General features: G+C 40.6%; 1 protein-coding gene across 1 annotated transcript in view; it reads right to left on the reverse strand.

Moving 5' to 3' along the window:
• ADGRF1 (adhesion G protein-coupled receptor F1) overlaps positions 1-160 on the reverse strand; it is a 42967-nt gene extending 42807 nt beyond the window's left edge. Inside the window, exon 1 of the mRNA XM_073905057.1 lies at positions 82-160. The gene's annotated coding sequence lies outside the window, so the exon portion shown is untranslated. The remainder of the gene's footprint in view (positions 1-81) is intronic.
• Between the last annotated feature and the right edge of the window lie 8465 nt (positions 161-8625).

Raw genomic sequence — 8625 nt, forward strand, 5'->3', positions numbered from 1 at the left:
AAGAAAGAAAGAAAGAAAGAGAAAGAAAGAAAGAGAAAGAGAGAAAGAAAAGGGGAAGCTAATCAGGTACATTGTTCTTACCACAAAAGAGGAAACATTCATCTTCTTAGGAAGGAGAAAATGATCTTCAGAATACTAAATTCTAATAGAAATATCTTTTATAGAGTGAACAATACTCCTAATAAAATTGGAGCCCATAATTTCATGTTGAAGACCTTTTGTGCCAAGAAGGCCCAATCACGTGACCCTCTTGTTTCTAACACCAGCTGAGCCACTTGGTCTTTGACACAGTTCTTCATGATCAAGTCAAAATCTGGTCCAGGGAAAAGTTGTCAAGAGAACAAGGCCTACTTGACCAACCCTAACTGTTCAAAGGCATCAACTAGCCTTTGTCCCCCACCAGCCTGGGTAGAATAGAGCTGACCTCATAATTTAATCAAGTTAATTCCATTCTCCTCTGTGCCCTTTCTGCAGGGTTCTGCCTCTTTCCTGATCCACCAGTTGTAAGTGGAGACCAAATACAAGAGTGGAGAGCTTCCAGAAGGACTTCACTCAGTTGATCCAATGTCTAAAGTCCTAGGATTAGATGCTATCTTTTCCGTTCAGTGCTGCTTTTTTCCTATTATCTATATTAAAGTGCAGGGCTGTAGGAGCACAGAAGTCACTGACACCTTAGTGGGAATGTGTTTATAAAGTGGGACTAATAATCTACGGATAACTTAGGGAGAAAAGTGGCTGTCAAATTGGACAGGGATAAAGGGAAGGAGTAAGGCAGACGAAATGGCCAATCACTGTGGAGCTTCATGTGGGGAGGGCTCGAAGCTCACACAGAAGTTCTGTTACTGACCTCCAGCTCATTGTGTGGTAAAGCCCAGTAACTTCCTAGGGGCTGGCCTATGGCCCAAGGAACCAAAGGATCCCTATAGTTTCTTATTAGACCAAAAACATCCTAGCAGATAGTAGAAAATTAGGCAACCAATAGACATCAATAATTTCTTGAGCACATTTGTTTGGGGGAAAATCTGAATCTAAACAAATGAATATAGTTAATAGTTTGTTAATTCCATATTTAATGGAAGGAGATCATAGTGTATGCCCAATATTTAGGTTGTTTCACAAATAAGGTGTGCTTTTGAATTACTGATGACTCAACAGTAAGCCGCTTACTCACCTCTTCTAGCTTCCTCCTAATGATCTACTAACACATGCGATGCTGAATTCCTCAATACTTCCTGGCCAGGTTATGGGGCTCTCCAGTCTCTGCAGAGGACAGAAAGCAAAAGAAAGCAGCATGGATTTTGAGCACTGTGGTGGCCATGTGACATATCATTGTTCTGCGCCCGAGAAGAGCTGACCTTCTGTGAAGGTGGAGTTGAGGAAGCCTTGCTCCTCTGGCATAATTGTAATTCTCCTTCTGCTACGAAATCTCATACACACTCACCTCTGAAGTAGGAACAAGGTGTTCACCTGAGCATACAAAGGCAGCTAAACAAATGTGTTTTGGTCCATCTGGTCTACTTTACATCTCTTCTCTGGTAATCTTGACCACTGAGCTTCCTCGACTAGGCCGGGCCCAGAATCCTATAGATGCCCAAGAGAACGAGGAGGAAGACCAGAGGCTGAGGGAGCACTTTGAGACCTGCCATGTCATCTGTTTGTTTGTGTTGGTTTCCTGAACAGTCCGATGGCTTGATTTCCCAGTGAAAAAGCAGAGTCACAGGAATAAACAGGAACAACCTGAGGCCCTGGAGAAAGGAGCTGGCAAACAGAATCATGGTATTGGAACTCATTTTCTAAATCTCATCCCATCTTGTCACTGGGTATGAGGTGATATCTAAATGAAGTCAGTAGGTGAACCTAGAGAGGACCCCAGAGGACAGTGTGTATCCATCATAGGTGCTAGGCATTCTTTGCCCTCAGTCTTAGAGAAGCTCTAATCCAGGGGCTGCAAACACAATTGGTCGCCCTGAATGATATGGTGACTCAAGGGTGAGATAGGCCCTGACCTGTTTCAGGTGGCTTCATTCCATATTATGAAATGATTCAATGCAGTAAGAAATATTTCAGGGGTCCCTGGGGGGCTCAGTCAGTTGAGCGTCCAACTCTTGATTTCGGCTCAGGTGATGATCTTGGGGTCAGGGGATCGAGACCCACATCAGGCTCTGTGCTCAGCACAGAGTCTGCTTGTCCCTCTCCTTCTGCTCTTCCCCCCACCCCTGCTCGCACTCACTCTCTGTCTAAATATGTAATTAAATAAATAAAAATCTTTAAAAAAATACTTCAGGGGCGCCTGGGTGGTTCAGTCAGTTAAGTGTCTGCCTTCGGCTCAGGTCATGATCCCAGGGTCCTGGGATCAAGTCCTGCATGGGGCTCCCTGCTCAGCGGGAAGCCTGCTTCTCCCTCTTCCTCTGCTCCTCCCCCACTCATGCTCTCTCTGTCTCTCTCTGGCTTCTTCTCTCAAATAAGTAAAATCCTAAAAAATATATTTCGGGTATGGGGCGCCGGGGTGGTTCAGTCAGTTAGGCATCCAACTCTTGATTTCGGCTCAGGTCATGATCTTGGCTGAGGTCATGATCTCAGGGTTGTGGGTATGGAGCCTGCTTAAGATTCTCTCTCTCCTCTTCTCCCTCTGCCCCTCCCCCCACTCACTCTTATTTTCTCTTTCTGAAAGAAAGAATGAAAAATATTTCAGGTATATATTTTTTAAAACCCTGAATGCAACAGTAGAAAGAAGAAGGGTTGAGTGTAAAATATAAATTATAGTGAAAAAGTTTTCCTAACTAATACGATAGGATTTTATCAAAACAGATATAGTCTCTTAACACTCAGAACTAGGACTTAAAGAGAGGTGGGCGGGGAATTACTATGCTATTTGAGGATAAAGCTTAGTTGAAGGGACTTATGAGAAAGTGTTGAGGGGGTGGTATTTAATAATAATTGTAATACTACTTAGCCTTAAAATAAAGTACATTCAAATAAGCAGAGGGAGAGTTCACAAAACTATAGGAAATCTTTCCCCATTGGTATCAGAGAGAAGTGTAGCAATCTACACACATGAACTCTGGCCTGGGCAGAAAACCAGAGATCAATGATGAAGCACGTAGTAACAGCTCACATTTACTAAGCACTTACTAAGTTCCAAGTACTGTTCTGAGCAGTGTCCACGTGCTTTTATACTCCCAGCAACCTGCGAAGCATTACCACTATCATCCCCATTTCCCAGGTGAGGCAATGGAGGTACAGAGCAGTTAAGTAAATGATGGACCAGGGCACCAAACCAGCCTGCCTTCAAAGTCTGTGATCTGTTAACCTATACTCTGCTACTTCTCAAAGACAGATGAGAAATGCAAACAGGAGTATCCAACACTTCCAAAAATAACCAAAGAAAAGACAAAGGTGACATTATGTCTTAGGTGCTAATGAGACATAGCATCCTTATCATCTGAACCTTTTGTAGTAAATTGCAGAGCCACCAAAGCCCTATAGAATGCGCATCTCCATTTCATTGAACAAGGAAGCTTCCAGTGTCACTAAAATCCAAGGCCTGGGTAAAGCTAGCAGGGCCAGGCAAAATTCCACCACCGCCTTTCATGGGTTCATAGCGTACGGTATCTGAATGCCAGAGCTAACACCGAGAGAAAGCATGGACTATGAAAGCAATGAACTTTGCTTTTTTTTTCACTCTGCCTGCCTTTAAAATGAGAATTACACAACATCAATCATCGTCCCGTTTAAGCTTGAAGGATCTTCCTGGGGTGGCAGGGAAGGCACGGCCACAGGCAATGGAACACGTGCCCCTGAAGTCACGTGACGTGGGAAACGGCGCATGCGTGTCAGGGCAGCCTCAGGGACGCTCCATCTGATACAGTTTACAAGAGACCTGCTTTTACGATGCAGGTTCTAGAACCCCAGACCCTCAACAGTAAGACGGACTTTTCCATTTGCTGATGGCTGCAGAAAAAAGGAAGACAAACAAAGCTCCAGAAGAACAGTCAACGGTCTGCGGGATTAGAGGCTAAAACCCAACAGACTGTCACCCAGTTCCCCAGGGGAGACTCTCCCAGAACAAAATAAATCTGATTCTGTGCCTGGGCATTTTTGCTTTGACATTGTGGCTGTAGTCAACTTTCTCATGAGGACAAACATCTGAAGATGTGGCCTGAGATTAAGACATTCTTTTTTGCCTAAGTGTTTTGTTTCTGTTTAGCAAACCGCCAATTGACCCCAGGGCTTCAGACTGTCCTTTAAGCAAAGGGAGACACCTAGCGGCCAAGACTCACATCCATGGAAGAGACCACCTGTTTACAAAATCCCTGTAGAACACAGAGGTTTAGTTGCCCTGAGGGTCAACTGGGGCCCTTGATGAGAAGGGAGGAAAAAGAAGGAATGGTCTGAATCAAGTAAACTCTGAGACCCTGAGCCATTTTGTTCAGATTCAAGCGGAGTTCATGCATTCATCCATTTATTCATTCAACAATCGTGTTAAATATCGACTAGGTACAAGACACTCCTAGGCCATGGGGACCTCAAAATCTATATATACTGCCTTCGAGGGTCTTGTAGCTTCATAGAAAGACTAGGCCAGCACAATCAGTTAAAATACATTGTGATAAGGGCTGACCACACTTTGTTCTAGTGGCCCATAGAAAAGGCACTTAAATGAATCCCCAAGGGTGAGAATAAATGTCTAAACCATAGGTCTCAAACTGGCACCCTGTGGGTCCCATCTGGCCTGCAGATGTGTTTTGCTTGGCCCATGTGGTGTTTTTAAAACTCTGAATTATTTGCTAACATTTAAACATCAGGGGATTTCACATGAAAATCCAGATTTCAGCTTCTTTTGAAAACTGAGAAGATCTGACAACATTGTTTCCATATTCCTGTAGGGTGATATTTAACTGGATATGAGTAGGGGCTGCTTACTTCCTTGCTTCTTTTTTCATAAAAACAAAGAATTTATTTATTTCAATGAAACTATGGTAGATTTCATATGAATGGGGTGCAAAAGTCAGAATTACAAGAATATACTAATTGGAAAATTAGTTTCTACTATGCCTTGTTCCACAGCCAACAAATCATCACCTACAAAGACCCTCACTATTATTACCAGTTAAAGATTGAATGTATCCCTCCCTCACCCCTTACATCAAAATTAATTTCATCTGTATTACAAATTTCAAAACAAAATGTGAAACTACAAATACTAGAAGAAAACAAAAAAGTTGTTTCCATTGTATTCTTTAAATAATATGTTCATTTATGAAAAAGACCTTTTATAAAGAAAGACCATAACTCAGACATCACACACAGTTTGGTATATGACTACATAAAAAGAGGGAAAAAATTCTTCATGGCAAAAATTACAATGAACAGCGTCCAAATATAAGTAAGTAATGGGAAAAATATTTTTGATTTATAGCATAAATGACTCTTCTTGAATATGTAATTAGTTCTTATAAATCAATTTTTAAAAAAGAACACAATCAAAGAGACAAATGGACAAACAGGAATAAACCAAAAACAGGATACAAAAAGTTCTAAGATATATGAAAATGATGAAAAATTAGTTTTCTCCTCTCAGGTGGGAAAAAAAAGCAAAAGAATTGATAATATTTTTGTAGGTAGAGGGAAACAGACAGTCTCATATGTAGCTGGTGGGTGTATAAACTAGTGATTTTGTATCAAATTTTAAAATGCACGTATGCTTTGGCCATTCTGTAGGCATCTATCGTTCTATTGCACTTCCTTTGTTGTGCTCCACAGATAATGCATTTTTTTACAAGTTGAAGGTTTGTGGCGACCCTGAATCAAGCAAATCTGTCAGCGTCATTTTTCCAGACAGCATCTGCTCATTTCATGTCTCTGTGTCACATTTTGGTTAATTCTTACAGTATTTCAAACTGTTTCATTCTTATTGTATTTGTTACGGTGGTTTGTGATCAGTGATTACAACTGGCTGAAAACTCAGATGATGGTTAGCAATTTTTAACAATAAAGTACTTAATAAAGTACATTAAGGTATGTACATTTTTTTAGACATAATGTTATTGCACACTTAGTAGACTACAGTATAGTGTAAACATAACTTTTCTATGCACCGGAAAACCAAAATTTTCATTTGACTTGCTTTATTGCTCTCTTCACTTTATTGCGGTGTAAGGAACCAAACTGGCAGGATCTACAAAGTATGCCTGTCTTTCTAGAAATATAATCTACAAATATGCTTGCTCATGTGCAAAATGATACAAATATATCATTCAAATACATATCTATACAAATATATCCAGGGCAGAATTATTTGCAATATATGAAAATTAAAAGCAGTATAAAAGTCCATCAATAGATGTGGTGGATTATATTTGTTTAAAATGTGTTATATGTCCGAAACATAAATTTTTTTCTTTGTTTTAAGCAACTGAAATTCTGAAATTGTTACTACAGTGTAAATTAGCTTAAGTTAATACAGAAATGGGTACCAAGAGTGCTTTCCTAAGAGAAATGCTTCCAAATGCTTTCCTAAGAGAAATTTGAAAGTAGCATTTGCTTCCTGTCTGGCGGATGGGAAGCAAGGAAATTTATTGGAAAAGAACAGAGGTGGTAGATGGGATCCAGTGAAGCATTTGTGTGCAGTTGGATTGGCAGGTAAGGTGCTAACCAAGCTGTGACTTTAGGCAAAGAAGCTAGAATCACTTTTAATGTAACAGTGGTTCTCCTGACTGTGCAACTCTCTTAAAAACATAGTTGGTTTTTTATCAATTTTATTCCAATTAGCTCTATGTGCCTGTTATAGTGTGAATAATAAGAAATATGTATTTGGTCTTTGTCCCTGTTTCTGGCACAGAGCTCTTAAAACCCTTGGAATTTCCTAAGTAATGAATGCGGTAAAATTGTCTCATGTTGTGTTAAGGAGATGATTTTTGTTTAGCACCTAAGGATGGGGGCGCTGGTTGCCAGGAGAACCAACTGAGTGATTGAAGGATTGAAACGTTTAGCCTCATCCCTTCCAGGAAGGGATAGGTGCTGGAGGTTGAATCAATCACCAATGGCAATGATTTTATCAGTCATGCCTGTGTAATGAAACCTACATAAAAATCCAAAAGGACAGGTTTCAGAGAGCTCCCAGGTTGGTAAATATGTGGCAATTTGGGGACAGTGGCACACTGGGAGAGGGCTCTAGCCCTCTCCCCAGCCTTGCTTTATGCATCTATCTGTTCCAGCTGGCAAGTCCTCAGTAATCTCCTTTATAATAAATTGGTAATCTAGTAAGTAAAATGTTTCTCTGAGTTCTACGAACCACTCTAGCAAATGGCACAAACCCAAGGAGGGAGTCATGGGAACCTCTGATTTATAGCCAGTCGTTCAGAAATACAGGTAACAACCTGGAGTTGCAATTGGCATCTGAAGGGGGGGTGTGGGGGGCAATCTGTGGAACTAGCCCTTAACCTATGGAATCTGGTGCTATCTCCGGATAAACAATATCAGAATTGAGTTAAATTGTAGGTCACATACAGCTGGTGTGCAAGAATTGCTTGGACATGTAGGGGAAACCCATCCCCCCTACCCGCTTTTGAACTGGATACAGAACTTTTAGCGCCAATAGCTATGCCCCCCCCCATTCTTTTCCAGGCAGATACCTTGAGGGACTCAGGCTTCATGGGGACAGGCACACCTTTGGTCTCATTTTCCTGAGCAATTTTTTTCAACTGAAAGGATTTACTTAGAACCACCTTAATCAGTTGTTTAAGCAACCAGGTTTGATGGCCATACCCGGACTTGTTCCTTGGCAGGAGGCTTAGTTGTAATTGGTCCTAATCACTGAAAGTCCATCTCGGTTATATATTTTACTAGTTAGAGGTAGGAATTAGTTGCATCTTCTGCCTGGAATTTTTGTTTTTATTTTTGCTCTGTTTTACTCCTGCTTGAGAACCAAGTCATTGTTTTCCTGGAATATGTAGTATAAGCGGGCCAGTAGCAGCCAAATCATTGCTAATTACTGTTTTTTTCAGTTATCTATTTGTTCCAACACCGTTGATTGAAAAAGCTATCTTTTCCTCATTGTTTTGAAATGTCACTTTCATTAAATATGAAATTCCTATGTGTCTTGAGGTCTATTTACAGACTTTGTTGTCCTTTTCATTCATCTATGTTTACTCAAGAACAAGCTCAACACTATTTGCTGTAGCCTCATGATACATTTTCATATCCAATATAATAATTCTCTCTTATCATTCTTCCTCTTCAAATTTTTTCTTTCTATTGTTTAATAATTTTTACATAAACTTTAGAATAATTTTTCCATATAGACTTTAAAATCAGCTTGTGGGTCTCTCTATCCCAACAAACACTACCTCCTTCAAAATCTATTTATTTTAAAGATTTTATTTATTTATTTGGGAGAGATAGAGCGCACAGGAGCAGGGGAAGGGCAGAGGGGAGAGGGTGAAGCAGACTCCCCACTCAGCAGGGAGCCCAACTCAGGGCTCGATCCCAGGACCCTGAGATCATGATCTGAGCTGAAGGCAGATGCTTAACCAACTGAGCCACCCAGGCGCCCCCAAAATCTATTAATATATTTATTGAGATCATGTTAGTTGTATAGGCAAACTTGAGGATAATTAATATCTT

Source organism: Callorhinus ursinus, unplaced genomic scaffold, assembly GCF_003265705.2.
Source record: "Callorhinus ursinus isolate GAN/ISIS: 27379988/994484 unplaced genomic scaffold, GSC_fseal_2.0 scaffold22, whole genome shotgun sequence".
Taxonomy (NCBI): domain Eukaryota; kingdom Metazoa; phylum Chordata; class Mammalia; order Carnivora; family Otariidae; genus Callorhinus; species Callorhinus ursinus.